General features: G+C 52.9%; 2 non-coding genes across 2 annotated transcripts; both read left to right on the top strand.

Moving 5' to 3' along the window:
- Positions 1-4,263: 4,263 nt before the first annotated feature.
- LOC126476945 (small subunit ribosomal RNA) lies at positions 4,264-6,171 on the top strand. The gene has a single exon (XR_007587376.1). It is a non-coding gene; the product is annotated as a small subunit ribosomal RNA (ribosomal RNA).
- A 351-nt stretch (positions 6,172-6,522) lies between these two features.
- LOC126476453 (5.8S ribosomal RNA) lies at positions 6,523-6,677 on the top strand. Its single transcript, XR_007586986.1, has one exon. It is a non-coding gene; the product is annotated as a 5.8S ribosomal RNA (ribosomal RNA).
- The last annotated feature ends 8,966 nt before the right edge of the window (positions 6,678-15,643 follow it).

Here is a 15,643-nt window from a genome sequence, read left to right on the forward strand (position 1 = left end):
CCTACTTAGTTCTATATTTTATACTTGCTTCTTATAAATCAATATGTTCATATTTTCGTTATATTTTATTCAGTTTTATTTTTTCTATACTAAATATTATTAACATGATAACACTTTGTAAGTGAAATAGCAAACCACGCATGAAGCATGTGATAGCTCAGATCTGGTCCGCTTCCACGTGGCTAGGGACGGGAACGGTGCAGCTACTCGCAAACTAACCATTTGTGAGCATCCGCAACGGCTAAGAGACCATGACTTGCTGCAGAAATACTGAAGTCAGTAAGCTAACAACCCACCATAGTTATCAAGGCGGTGGGTTTCGAATGTGGTTAAATGTAAAAAAAAAAAGAAAAAAAAAGTCCCTATACATGAGCTGCGAGCTGTACCACGTACAAGCTACAGACGCGATCGCATTGCTCACTGTACGGAATCCCATGCTGGAGCGATCAGCTAGGAAGCGCCCCATCCATGTCGATACCCGTGGGGGTTTGCACTCGCAGTCGCAAAAAACGTTGGGCAAATATATTTCTCTGATGCTGAGCGATCAGCTAGGAAGCGCCCCATCCATGTCGGTACCCGTGGGCGTTGCACTCGCAGTCGCAAAAAACGTTGGGCAAATATATTTCTCCGATGCTGAGCGATCAGCTAGGAAGCGCCCCATCCATGTCGGTACCCCTGGGCGTTGCACTCGCAGTCGCAAAAAACGTTGGGCAAATATATTTCTCGGAAGAGTAACGACAGTCCGAGCCTCCTGCGTGGGAAGAGTCTTTCTAGGCCCTAACCCACGGGAAAGGTGTAGCTTCCCCCATCCCGGACATTTGACGTCGTCACACTACCGGTATTGACTAATAGACTGATTGCTGATAATCATTTGCCATACACTGGGGGAAACGGCCGACAGGGGTAGCAACATAGTGGAGCCGCAGTGTCACTAATGTACAGAGATAGAACAGTTTCGACTGGAGCCAGAGTAACCGTATACACGGTACTGATTAGTAATAGATGCAGAGCCATCAGAATACAGATAATATATACAACCGTTCCTATACGTGCTGAAAGACTCTGCACAAAATGAGAACCACACGTCAGCCAGACACTCTTATCACACACTACTCTCTGCCTGTAACAGGCACACACACAATATCTAACCACCAGCATGGAAGAACATCCAGTGCATCCTCTCCGCCACATTACACAATCCACACTATCATAACCAGACCGGGAGGTCCACCCAGAAAACAGAATATCCCACCCTTCCGACATCTGTCATTGCTCAGCTAAGCCACGATCACCCACACATGTCCTACACAGGGGTGCACCCAACATCACAATACTGCCTCCTGTCACAGCACACAAACAATGGCAGGAATGAAAGACACAGGTCTGCCACACCCATGGAATCGGAGCGCCGCCTGTCATGAGCCAAAAGTGCATCCTGACGTGACAAATCGGATGATGCCGCAAGCATCCACTTACGATAATCACTATCAACGAACCTGCCGCCCCCCCCCCCCCCAAATACACCTTTCCTTACAACAATGTGTATCTGAACCTAAGCTATATTGTACCTTAACCTAAGCTATATTGTACCTTAACCTAAGCTATATTGTACCTTAACCTAACCTATATCGTACCTTAACCTAACCTATATCGTACCTTAACCTAACCTATATTGTGCCTTAACCTAACCTACATTGTGCCTTAACCTAACCTACATTGTGCCTTAACCTAACCCATGTTGTGCCTTAACCTAAACTATATTGCGCCTTAACCTAACCTATGTTGCGCCTTAACCTAACCTATGTTGTGCCTTAACCTAACCTATGTTGTGCCTTAAGCTAACCTATGTTGTGCCTTAACCTAACCTATGTTGTGCCTTAAACTAACCTATATTGTGCCTTAACCTAACCTATATTGTGCCTTGACCTAACCTATATTGTGCCTTAACCTAACCTATATTGTGCCTTAACCTAACCTATATTGTGCATTAACCTAACCTATATAGTGCCTTAACCTAACCTACATTGTGCCTTAACCTAACCTACATTGTGCCTTAACCTAACCCATGTTGTGCCTTAACCTAACCCATGTTGTGCCTTAACCTAACCCATGTTGTACCTTAACCTAACCCACATTGAGCCTTAACCTAGCCCACATTGTGCCTTAACCTAACCCATGTTGTGCCTTAACCTAACCTATATTGCGCCTTAAGCTAACCTATATTGTGCCTTAACCTAACCTATGTTGTGCCTTAACCTAACGTATATTGTGCCTTAACCTAACCTATATTGTGCCTTAACCTAACCTATATTGTGCCTTAACCTAACCTATATTGTGCCTTAACCTAACCTATATAGTGCCTTAACCTAACCTACATTGTGCGTAAACCTAACCTACATTGTGCCTTAACCTCACCCATGTTGTGCTTTAACCTAACCCATGTTGTGCCTTAACCTACCTCATGTTGTGCCTTAACCTAACCCACATTGTGCCTTAACCTAACCCACATTGTGCCTTAACCTAACCCATGTTGTGCCTTAACCTAACCCATGTTGTGCCTTAACCTAACCCATGTTGTACCTTAACCTAACCCACATTGTGCCTTAACCTAGCCCACATTGTGCCTTAACCTAACCTACATTGTGCCTTAACCTAACCTATATTGTGCCTTAACCTAACCTATATTGTGCCTTAACCTAACCTATATTGTGCCTTAACCTAACCTATATTTTGCCTTAATCTAACCTATATTGTGCCTTAACCTAACCTATATTGTGCCTTAACCTAACCTACATTGTGCCTTAACCTAACCTACATTGTGCCTTAACCTAACCCATGTTGTGCCTTAACCTGACCCATGTTGTGCCTCAACCTAACCCATGTTGTGCCTTAACCTAACCCACATTGTGCCTTAACCTAACCCACATTGTGCCTTAACCTAACCCATGTTGTGCCTTAACCTAACCTACATTGTGCCTTAACCTAACCTGCATTGTGCCTTAACCTAACCTACATTGTGCCTTAACCTAAACTACATTGTGCCTTAACCTAACCCATGTTGTGCCTTAACCTAACCCATGTTGCCCCTTAACCTAACCTATATTCTTCCTTAACCTGACGCACGTTGCGCCTTAACCTGCTCTGTAATTGTTATGCGACTCGTTAAATTAGTGTAGTGTTGCCTAACCGCAACCGTCGCAATATAGTTTGTTGCGTGTATGTGGGCAGACATAGTGTGTTGTGACACCTGACACAGGCATGCAATACTCGTTGAAGTTGCAAATGGCGATGGACGTCTACGTTTGCTGGTGACGTTACGCAAATGAACAACTGGTAACCTGTTGTGGTGGGGTTGTTCTCGCTAGAGGTGAATCAGTGACGGCGACGATCGGTTGAGCTATTAACCAGTTGTTTCAGCGATACCCACCATGCCCACGAACGTGAATGGCATCTGGGTGTGAAGCGTTACGCGGCGGTGGCTGGATGGGACCGTCCCCCGCCTGAGAGGGGGGGCCGCCTGGCGTGCTGGCAACGCGCTGCGTGGGCGGACGCGCTACAGCCGGCTGGTGGAGGCGGCCAGTGGCAGGCGCGCCGGCCGACGGACGCGGCAGGCGGCGCAGCTGCGCGCTGGCGCACCCTGCGCGCGGCCCCGTGCGGCCAAAGTAGGTCCTCGCGGGCCCGGTGCGAAGCGCGGTGGCCATCTGCAGTGTGCTGATCCGATTGAGGACTGTGTGCGCTGAGGATGCGCCGCCGCCCGGCGCTCGGCGCCGCGACGCCGTCTGCTGCTCGGTCGCCCCAGCGGTTCTCGCAGGTGGTTTGTATCGCAGCTGTGCGGACGTGTTGGCGCGTGCGCTGTGCTGGGAGAGTTCGCTTCGGCACCCAAGTGGGGCTTTTGTCCTTCTGTGGCGCTGGCGTTGGAGCTGCCGGTCACCGTAGGTGGCGCGTGTTGTCTCCCGCCGGCAATGTCACGACAGCACGCTCCTGGGCCTCTGTCGGCAGCGGCAAGCTCAGTTGGGAGCACGGGTGGTCGCACCTAAAGCGTCTACTCGCCTAACTCCGGGTGATTGCGCCTCTCTCGAACCCGACCAAGTACTTAGGACGGCGCTGCGTGCCGCCGGGACCTGAGAGGGTTTCGAGGTGTATTGTGCAGGGGAGCTCAGCCTCGTCCTGTTTGCAGAATAATTGAGCGGACGCTTGCGTGTTCGCGCGGGCCCCCGGGACACACTCCCGGGCGGCCGGCTGCTCAGCTCTAGTTGACGCAGCTCCCTGGTTGATCCTGCCAGTAGTCATATGCTTGTCTCAAAGATTGAGCCATGCATGTCTCAGTACAAGCCGCATTAAGGTGAAACCGCGAATGGCTCATTAAATCAGTTATGGTTCCTTAGATCGTACCCACGTTACTTGGATAACTGTGGTAATTCTAGAGCTAATACATGCAAACAGAGTCCCGACCAGAGATGGAAGGGACGCTTTTATTAGATCAAAACCAATCGGTCGGCTCGTCCGGTCCGTTTGCCTTGGTGACTCTGAATAACTTTGTGCTGATCGCACGGTCCTCGTACCGGCGACGCATCTTTCAAATTCTGCCTTATCAACTGTCGATGGTAGGTTCTGCGCCTACCATGGTTGTAACGGGTAACGGGGAATCAGGGTTCGATTCCGGAGAGGGAGCCTGAGAAACGGCTACCACATCCAAGGAAGGCAGCAGGCACGCAAATTACCCACTCCCGGCACGGGGAGGTAGTGACGAAAAATAACGATACGGGACTCATCCGAGGCCCCGTAATCGGAATGAGTACACTTTAAATCCTTTAACGAGTATCTATTGGAGGGCAAGTCTGGTGCCAGCAGCCGCGGTAATTCCAGCTCCAATAGCGTATATTAAAGTTGTTGCGGTTAAAAAGCTCGTAGTTGGATTTGTGTCCCACGCTGTTGGTTCACCGCTCGTTGGTGTTTAACTGGCATGTATCGTGGGACGTCCTGCCGGTGGGGCGAGCCGAAGGCGTGCGACCGCCTGGTGCGTGCTCGTGCGTCCCGAGGCGGACCCCATTGAAATCCTACCAGGGTGCTCTTTATTGAGTGTCTCAGTGGGCCGGCACGTTTACTTTGAACAAATTAGAGTGCTTAAAGCAGGCAAGCCCGCCTGAATACTGTGTGCATGGAATAATGGAATAGGACCTCAGTTCTATTTTGTTGGTTTTCGGAACCCGAGGTAGTGATTAATAGGGACAGGCGGGGGCATTCGTATTGCGACGTTAGAGGTGAAATTCTTGGATCGTCGCAAGACGAACAGAAGCGAAAGCATTTGCCAAGTACGTTTTCATTAATCAAGAACGAAAGTTAGAGGTTCGAAGGCGATCAGATACCGTCCTAGTTCTAACCATAAACGATGCCAGCCAGCGATCCGCCGCAGTTCATCCGATGACTCGGCGGGCAGCCTCCGGGAAACCAAAGCTTTTGGGTTCCGGGGGAAGTATGGTTGCAAAGCTGAAACTTAAAGGAATTGACGGAAGGGCACCACCAGGAGTGGAGCCTGCGGCTTAATTTCACTCAACACGGGAAACCTCACCAGGCCCGGACACCGGAAGGATTGACAGATTGATAGCTCTTTCTTGATTCGGTGGGTGGTGGTGCATGGCCGTTCTTAGTTGGTGGAGCGATTTGTCTGGTTAATTCCGATAACGAACGAGACTCTAGCCTGCTAACTAGTCGCGTGACATCCTTCGTGCTGTCAGCGATTACTTTTCTTCTTACAGGGACAGGCGGCTTCTAGCCGCACGAGATTGAGCAATAACAGGTCTGTCATGCCCTTAGATGTTCTGGGCCGCACGCACGCTACACTGAAGGAATCAGCGTGTCTTCCTAGGCCGAAAGGTCGGGGTAACCCGCTGAACCTCCTTCGTGCTAGGGATTGGGGCTTGCAATTGTTCCCCATGAACGAGGAATTCCCAGTAAGCGCGAGTCATAAGCTCGCGTTGATTACGTCCCTGCCCTTTGTACACACCGCCCGTCGCTACTACCGATTGAATGATTTAGTGAGGTCTTCGGACTGGTACGCGGCATTGACTCTGTCGTTGTCGATGCTACAGGAAAGATGACCAAACTTGATCATTTAGAGGAAGTAAAAGTCGTAACAAGGTTTCCGTAGGTGAACCTGCGGAAGGATCATTACCGACTAGACTGCAAGTCTTTCGATGTGCGTGTCGTGTCGCGCAACACGCTACCTGTACGGCTCGCAGTAGCTGTGCGCCGCGTGCGGAACCACGCGTTCGTCTCAAAACTAACGGCAATGTTGTGTGGTACGAGCGCTGAAGCGCTGGAGCGGCTGGCCTGCGGCACCTGGCGCCTGGCGCCGGTTTTGAATGACTTTCGCCCGAGTGCCTGTCCGCTCCGGTGTGGAGCCGTACGACGCCCATCGGCCGTGAGGCCGTTGGACACTGAACGCTGGAACAGGGGCCGCCACACGCCTCAGTCCCGCCTATGCAACTGTCATGAAAGAGACAGTGGAAACTATGAAAAGATCACCCAGGACAGTGGATCACTCGGCTCGTGGGTCGATGAAGAACGCAGCAAATTGCGCGTCGACATGTGAACTGCAGGACACATGAACATCGACGTTTCGAACGCACATTGCGGTCCATGGATTCCGTTCCCGGGCCACGTCTGGCTGAGGGTCGGCTACGTATACTGAAGCGCGTGGCGTTTGCCCCGCTTCGCAGACCTGGGAGTGTCGTGGCCGCCTGTGGGGCCGGCCGCGTCTCCTTAAACGTGCGATGCGCGCCCGTCGCCTGGCGGTTCGCATACTGGTACTTACTCGGTAGCGTGCACAGCCGGCTGGCGGTGTGGCGTGCGACACCTCGTACAACGACCTCAGAGCAGGCGAGACTACCCGCTGAATTTAAGCATATTACTAAGTGGAGGAAAAGAAACTGACAAGGATTCCCCCAGTAGCGGCGAGCGAACAGGGAAGAGTCCAGCACCGAACCCCGCAGGCTGCCGCCTGTCGTGGCATGTGGTGTTTGGGAGGGTCCACTACCCCGACGCCTCGCGCCGAGCCCAAGTCCAACTTGAATGAGGCCACGGCCTGTAGAGGGTGCCAGGCCCGTAGCGGCCGGTGCGAGCGTCGGCGGGAACTCTCCTTGCTTGCTTGAGAGTGCAGCTCCAAGTGGTTGGTAAACTCCATCTGAGACTAAATATGACCACGAGACCGATAGCGAACAAGTACCGTGAGGGAAAGTTGAAAATAACTTTGAAGAGAGAGTTCAAAAGTACGTGAAACCGTTCTGGGGTAAACGTGAGATGTCCGTAAGGTCGAACGGGTGAGATTCACGCCCATCCGGCCACTGGCCTCCGCCCTCGGCGGATGGGGCCGGCCGCCCGCGCGGAGCAATCCGCGGCGGGGTCGTGTCCGATTGCCTTTCCACTCGCCGCGGGGTGGGGCCGTTCCGGTGTGCGGTGGGCCGCACTTCTCCCCTAGTAGGACGTCGCGACCCGCTGGGTGCCGGCCTACGGCCCGGGTGCGCAGCCTGTCCTTCCGCGGGCCTCGGTTCGCGTCTGTTGGGCAGAGCCCCGGTGTCCTGGCTGGCTGCCCGGCGGTATATCTGGAGGAGTCGATTCGCCCCTTTGGGCGCTCGGGCTCCCGGCAAGCGCGCGCGGTTCTTACCGGATGACGGACCTACCTGGCCCGGCCCCGAACCCGCGCCGCTGTTGGCTCGGGATGCTCTCGGGCGGAATAATCGCTCCCGTCAGCGGCGCTTCAGCTTTGGACAATTTCACGACCCGTCTTGAAACACGGACCAAGGAGTCTAACATGTGCGCGAGTCATTGGGCTGTACGAAACCTAAAGGCGTAATGAAAGTGAAGGTCTCGCCTTGCGCGGGCCAAGGGAGGATGGGGCTTCAACGCCCTTCACGGGGCGGCGGCCTCCGCACTCCCAGGGCGTCTCGTCCTCATTGCGAGGCGATGCGCACCTAGAGCATACACGTTGGGACCCGAAGGATGGTGAACTATGCCTGTCCAGGACGAAGTCAGGGGAAACCCTGATGGAGGTCCGTAGCGATTCTGACGTGCAAATCAATCGTCGGGGCTGGGTATAGGGGCGAAAGACTAATCGAACCATCTAGTAGCTGGTTCCCTCCGAAGTTTCCCTCAGGATAGCTGGTGCTCGTACGAGTCTCATCCGGTAAAGCGAATGATTAGAGGCCTTGGGGCCGAAACGACCTCAACCTATTCTCAAACTTTAAATGGGTGAGATCTCCGGCTTGCTTGATATGCTGAAGCCGCGAGCAAACGACTCGGATCGGAGTGCCAAGTGGGCCACTTTTGGTAAGCAGAACTGGCGCTGTGGGATGAACCAAACGCCGAGTTAAGGCGCCCGAATCGACGTTCATGGGAAACCATGAAAGGCGTTGGTTGCTTAAGACAGCATTACGGTGGCCATGGAAGTCGGAATCCGCTAAGGAGTGTGTAACAACTCACCTGCCGAAGCAACTAGCCCTGAAAATGGATGGCGCTGAAGCGTCGTGCCTATATTCGGCCGTCAGTCTGGCAGTCATGGCCGGTCCTTGCGGCCGGCCGCGAAGCCCTGACGAGTAGGAGGGTCGCGGCGGTGGGCGCAGAACGGTCTGTGCGTGAGCCTGTCTGGAGCCGCCGTCGGTGCAGATCATGGTGGTAGTAGCAAATACTGCAGCGAGGCCCTGGAGGGCTGACGCGGAGAAGGGTTTCGTGTGAACAGCCGTTGCACACGAGTCATTCGATCCTAAGCCCTAGGAGAAATCCGATGTTGATGGGGGCCGTCATAGCATGATGCACTTGTGCTGGCCCCCGTTGGGCGAAAGGGAATCCAGTTCCTATTCCGGAACCCGGCAGCGGAACCGATACAAGTCGGGCCCCTGTTTTAGAGATGCTCGTCGGGGTAACCCAAAAGGACCCGGAGATGCCGTCGGGAGATCGGGGAAGAGTTTTCTTTTCTGCATGAGCGTTCGAGTTCCCTGGAATCCTCTAGCAGGGAGATAGGGTTTGGAACGCGAAGAGCACCGCAGTTGCGGCGGTGTCCCGATCTTCCCCTCGGACATTGAAAATCCGGGAGAGGGCCACGTGGAGGTGTCGCGCCGGTTCTTACCCATATCCGCAGCAGGTCTCCAAGGTGAAGAGCCTCTAGTCGATAGAATAATGTAGGTAAGGGAAGTCGGCAAATTGGATCCGTAACTTCGGGATAAGGATTGGCTCTGAGGATCGGGGCGTGTCGGGCTTGGTCGGGAAGTGGGTCAGCGCTAACGTGCCGGGCCTGGGCGAGGTGAGTGCCGTAGGGGTGCCGGTAAGTGCGGGCGTTTAGCGCGGGCGTGGTCTGCTCTCGCCGTTGGTCGGCCTCGTGCTGGCGCGGATTCTCTTGAGCCACCATTCAACGATCAACTCAGAACTGGCACGGCCTGGGGGAATCCGACTGTCTAATTAAAACAAAGCATTGCGATGGCCCTAGCGGGTGTTGACACAATGTGATTTCTGCCCAGTGCTCTGAATGTCAACGTGAAGAAATTCAAGCAAGCGCGGGTAAACGGCGCGATTAACTATGCCCCTGTTTCAGCTGGCCCCAACACAAAGAAGAAAGCAGGTAGCGGTACTCCCACAGGAGACGCCGCGCCAGTCGTTGGGTCAGCATCCGACGCCGCCAGTTCGGGTCGAGCATCAGTGCCTGCCATCACATGTCCTGAGTACCACCGGGCCTTCACCACTAAGACCGGTCTTGGTGTACATCGTCGCCGTGCCCATCCTGCCGCAGCCAACGCAGAGGTGACCACCGAGAGGGTAAAGGCCAGGTGGTCTAGTGAAGAGCTGCTACGCCTGGCCCACTCAGAAGCAGCACTTACGCTCAAGGGCACCCGTTTCCTAAATCAAGAGCTTGCAAATGCGTTCCCGAATCGTTCTCTCGAGTACATTAAAGGGCAGCGTCGTGGAACAGCCTATAGGAACCAGGTCGCCGAGTTTGTTGCTGCCCTCTCTGCTGTTGGGGCGGGGTCGCCTCCATCTGTTGCAGCTGTGGAGCCTGCCGGTTTCTGTGCAGCACCCCCCTCCCCGTCTGCAGCCGTGGATACTGTCGACCAAGCTGTCTGGTCGTCCCTGGCAGCCCTCCCGTCGTCTGGGTCCAGGTACAGAGCAGTCGATGACATCCTGGCGCTTGGGCCAACGACATCGGCCTCAGTCATAATGGGCATGCTGTGGGCTGCCCTTGGCGCCATCGGCAGCAGGGAACCATCGCCAAATCCTGTTGCCTCCCGCTGGATGTCAGAGCCACGAGGGACGAAGCGGGCTCTGCGGAGGAGGGAGTACGCCCTCTGTCAGCGGGCCTTCCCAAAGAGCGCTGCTCGCTGCATCAGCGGCCTTCTGGATGGAACGCTCCTTCACCCACCGCCCCCTATTCCTGGGTTGGTGGAGTTTTGGAAGGACCTTTTCACCCGGCGACCATCTGACCGGGTGGACCGTCTGCAGGGTCGGCTGTTGCCCTCCTCCATCGAGGTTCCCTTCGAACAGCTGTGGGCGCCTATTACGATGGAGGAAGTTGCTTCAGCGCTCCCCCCTCGTCGCTCTGCTGTAGGCCCAGACCGACTAACACCGGCCCAGATTCGCCGTATACCCCGTGAGGTCCTCCTTAAAATCCTTAACCTCTTCCTCTTGACCCGTCGCCTCCCATCCCGTCTTCTCCTAGCCCGTACTTCCCTGCTGCCCAAGAAGGCCGCCCCAGCATCCCCCACTGACTTCCGTCCGATCACGGTTTGCTCAGTCCTCGCTAGGGTCTTCCATAAGATCCTGGCGGGCCGTCTGATGCGGACCTGTGTGCTGACGGGCGTCAGCGGGCTTTCCTTCCTCAGGATGGGATGCTGCACAATACGTTCTTGTTGGACTTGGCGATGACTCAGGCCAAGGCGAACTGTCGCTCCCTCTATGTTGCGTCCCTGGATGTGTCCAAGGCTTTCGACTCGCTAGACCATGGTGCCCTGAGGCCCGCCCTGAGGGCACATGGTCTGCCTGACGAGTTCATTGGATACGTCCTGGGATGCTATGAGGATGGGGTGACGATGATCTCTGGTCCTGGGATGTCGCTGGGTCCAGTGCGGCCTTCAAGGGGTGTTAGGCAGGGTGATCCACTCTCTCCTATCCTTTTCAACCTTTCCTTACACCTCATGCTTGCTCGCCTCCCAGATTACATTGGTGCCAATGTGATGGGACGACGTCTCAACGCTGCTGCCTTTGCTGACGACCTCCTGCTGTTCGCCGAGACTCCAGGAGGGCTCCAGGACCTTATTGATGCAGCAACATCTGCCCTTGGGGACCTTGGTCTCCAAGACAATCCCGGAAAGTGCTTCACTCTCGCCCTGACGGCTTCTGGCCGTGAGAAGAAGATTAAGGTCAACGACACCGCGACCTTCAGGGCTGGGTATACCATCCTCCCAGCCCTGGGGATCGAGAGCACTTTCCGGTATCTTGGCCTGGAGTTCTCCACGAGCGGATGCAGCCTCTTTCATCCAAGGCGGGAGGTCGAGCGACAGCTGACCGTCCTGTCCAAGGCACCACTAAAGCCACAACAGCGTTTGCACGCCCTCAGAACCGCCGTCTTGCCAGGGATACACCATGGCTTGGCCCTTTCGAGGACCCGCCTAGGAGCCCTGTCAGCAATGGACACCACCATTCACGCAGCTATTAGATCTTGGTTGTGCCTGCCAGCGGACGTCCCTGTTGGTTACTTCCATGCCCCTGTGTCTTCTGGGGGGCTGGGAGTGCCATCACCGCGCTGGCTAGGGCCTCTTCTGCGGCGGAACCGGCTCGCAAACATGTGGGCATTGGGTGTCCTATCTGACAGGACAGCAGATGACGTTCTGGGGCGTGAGATTGGGAGGCTTGAGCAGCAACTACGGAGTAATAATACGGTCATAAGAACTTCCAACCAAATGGGCCGGATGTGGGCTGAACGGTTGCATCTGTCGGTGGACGGCGCTGCCCTTAAGAAGTCTGCCCGAACACCAGGGCAGCATCGCTGGGTCGACGATCCTCGACTAGCGATCACAGGCCGCGACTTTATCTCCTGCATCCGTATGAGGATCAATGCCCTTCCAACCCGGGCACGGTTGCAGCGAGGTCGTGCTGGTGATACTAACTGCCGGGCTGGCTGCATCGCTAAGGAAACTGCAAATCACGTTGTCCAGCACTGCTTCCGAAGTCACGACGCACGAGTGAAGCGACACAACGCCCTAGCGTCTTACGTCGCGCAGGGACTTCGTCGCAGGGGCTTCGACGTCCACCTGGAGCCCCACCTCAGGACATCCGAGGGACTGAGGAAGCCGGACATCGTGGCAGTTCGTGGCGATGCAGCCTATATCATCGATGCCCAGGTGGTTGGTGTCAATCTTGACATCGAAGAGTGTCACCAGCAGAAAGTCGCGGTTTACAATAGGGAAGCCATCCACTAGGCAATTAGGAGTCAGACCCCAGCAGCCAGGACCATCACCACCTCTTCAGCTACCATCTCATGGAGGGGGGTGTGGTCACCCACATCTGCACAGGATCTGCGGTGGCTTGGATTCAAGGACCACCACTTCGCGGCGATGTCAACAAGAGTACTCATCGGGACTGTGATGGCGGCACGGCGGTTCGACACTATGACTGCCATTAGGCGCACGATGCCCCGGACTGGTGTTGGGTGATGGCCCAATTATATGTCGTCTACGCTGCTGCCTGGCGTCTGTCAACAGGCACAAACCCTTCTCTGTTCACGTCTCTTCCTGTCCGTCTAATGTTTGTTTTGTTTTTGTCATTTGTAAACCCACTTCTTGGGTACTTATATCTGTTTGTATGTTCACAAAGACGTGAATAAAGACGGCTTAAATAGCCAAATGCCTCATCATCTAATTAGTGACGCGCATGAATGGTTTAACGAGATTCCCGCTGTCCCTATCTATATCCGTAAAAGACTATACAGCACTGGCAAAATGCACAAAATGCCAGGATTATGGCCATGTGGCTAAGTATTGCAATTTTCAGAACTCAGTATGTGGAAAATGTGGTGAGGATGGCCATGATAAAAAATCATGCGACAAACGAGATATATGCATCCCTTGTAGGTACAGAAAGAGGGTATGTCACTCCCCAGGACGGGAGAGCATGACCTACAAATTGTTACTCCAAAGACTGATTCAAAGGACTGATTATGGCGACTAGCCGAAAACTCCAGAAACGGAAGTCACCTAGCAAAGTAGCACGGGATGCAGAAAGATGGAGAAGGTGGAGATCACAATCATCCTTGGATGATGATGAAGAAACCAACGATTCTTATTTTGTTCCAGTTCCTGCGGTGCAGCCAGAGATGGTGGACTTCTCCTGTCAGGTCGGGTCTTTTCTGGCCGACAGGAGGGGGGTCTCGGTCGCGGCGGCGGAGTCGGGCGGGGCGGCGGACTTCTCCTGCCAGGTCGGGGGCTTCTTTGCCTCAAGGGGGAGGTCATCGGCGTCCGGCATCGGTTCGGCTGCTGGACATCCTGCAGAAAAGACAAATGAAGTACTAACAGATCTGCATCTAGATACAACAGTATCTGGAGGTGGCACAAAAGATCTGTCAAAGGACTCTGTAGAAAAAGTAGTATCGGAAACTTTGAAAGTAGATGTAATTGGTGGTGGCAAGGTGAAAGAGAAAAAAGACTCAGACTTTGTAGATAAAGACACCTCTGTAAGAAAAAGGACTTATAATAATTGTCCCCCTGGGAATACATATGGTATATGCGAGGAGTCATTAAGACTGTCACGATTAGAAGATCCAGCGATATAGATGATGGCCCTTAGGCAGCTGGTGAGGACCGGGTATCCCAGAGGAAGAAGGATAACATTCCCTGCTCTGGAGGATGCAGATTGCATCCAGCTTGCTGCAGTAAATATACCTCTCGAGTTTAAAGAACTAGAGGAACTCGCATCGAAAGTATTTGCTCGAAGGGGCAGGATCTTCGACTTAAAAAAGATATATAATGACATGGTGATGATGTATGGCAGGATCGCTTTTGATCCTGCCCAAACGTGGCCAAATAGCCATTTCTATACAAGGTATCCTGATGCACTTTAGAGTGTTTCAGGTAAATGCAATGAGAAGTCAGTTAGTCTTATACGAATTAAGAAGATTAACAGAGGAACACGAAGTAGACATTTTATTAATACAGGAACCATACTCCGTCTCAGGAAGGGTCCCTGGCTTTCCCGTTAATGCACAGGTGATTGCCTCAGGCCTGCAACCAATGTCGTCAATCATAATATTAAGTAATTTAATTAAAACAACTGTAATTACAAAATTATGTACCACACATCTCACGGTTGTAGAAGTAAATCTAAAAGGACATAGTTGGTACTTAATGAGTTTGTATTGTCAGTACAGACATAAAATTGATACCGACCTGGGATAATTGCGGACCGCAATAAGAGTTTTACGAGACAAGCCTATGATAATATCAATGGATGCAAATGCAAAATCGCCGCTCTGGCACAGCCCGGTACAAGACCACAGAGGAATTGAGTTAGAAGATTTAATCATGGAACACAATTTGTATGTTGTGAATCTCCCCGGCAGCCCTCCTACTTACAGGAGCCAAGCCGGGGCAGCATCTTTTATTGACATCACATTAACCTCAATGGGTATTGCAAATAAAATTCTGAACTGGAAAGTACACGATGGCATAACTACGAGCGATCACAATGTCATTGAGTTCGAAATATCTGTGGAGGAGGACCGGGTGCCAGCAGAGTGGACAACGCGTTTTGACTACAGGAGGGCCAATTGGGGCCTTCTGGAGGCGGAGTTCGATCCTCCAGAGCTCGGAATTGAATTTAACGTGAAAGAGGCAGTAGAGGCCCTAACTACCTCTATAAAGACGGCTGTCGTCGTAGCGATACCAGTGAAAAGACGTCTCATCCGGAAAGCGACTACACCATGGACTCCGGAGCTGTCACGGCTCAGGCAGTCTATGCGTAGAGCACGCAGAAACTATCAAAGGGCCTTTGCCTACACAGAAAGACAATTTCATCGTACCATATATATAGAAGACAGAAGAGGGTCTTTAAGGACACCCTAAATCAACATAGACAGCAGAGTTGGGAGGACTTCGTTAAGGCACATCTTACCCTGGACCCTTGGGGTATGCCATACAAAATCGTGAGGGAGAAAATACACTCCCCAATGCAGCTCTCCACAATCAAAAAGGAAGACACTGACGACATGACAATCGACTGGAAACAAACTGCTGAGGAGCTACTTCATGTGCTCCTCCCGGACGACCGACCTGACATGGACACTGAGCTGCAGAGGGAGATACGCCAGCAGGATCAAATAGTATACAATAACAATCTACAAGTTTACCCCTTCTCGCAAGAGGAGGTGGTACAAGCAATAAAATCCTTCGCAAGGCGGAAAGCCCCAGGGCCAGATGGTATACCGGCAGAAGTACTGCAGTGCATAGCACAAAAGTTGGCACCAAGTCTTGCCAAAATTTACAACAGATGTTTGGAAATGCGGAGCTTCCCAACATGCTGGAAAATAGCAGAAGTATTTATAATAAAAAAAGGTCAAGACAAGGACCCCACACTTGCAAAATCTTACAGGCCCATCTGTCTACTTGAC

This window comes from Schistocerca serialis, chromosome 4, assembly GCF_023864345.2.
Source record: "Schistocerca serialis cubense isolate TAMUIC-IGC-003099 chromosome 4, iqSchSeri2.2, whole genome shotgun sequence".
NCBI classification, from domain to species: domain Eukaryota; kingdom Metazoa; phylum Arthropoda; class Insecta; order Orthoptera; family Acrididae; genus Schistocerca; species Schistocerca serialis.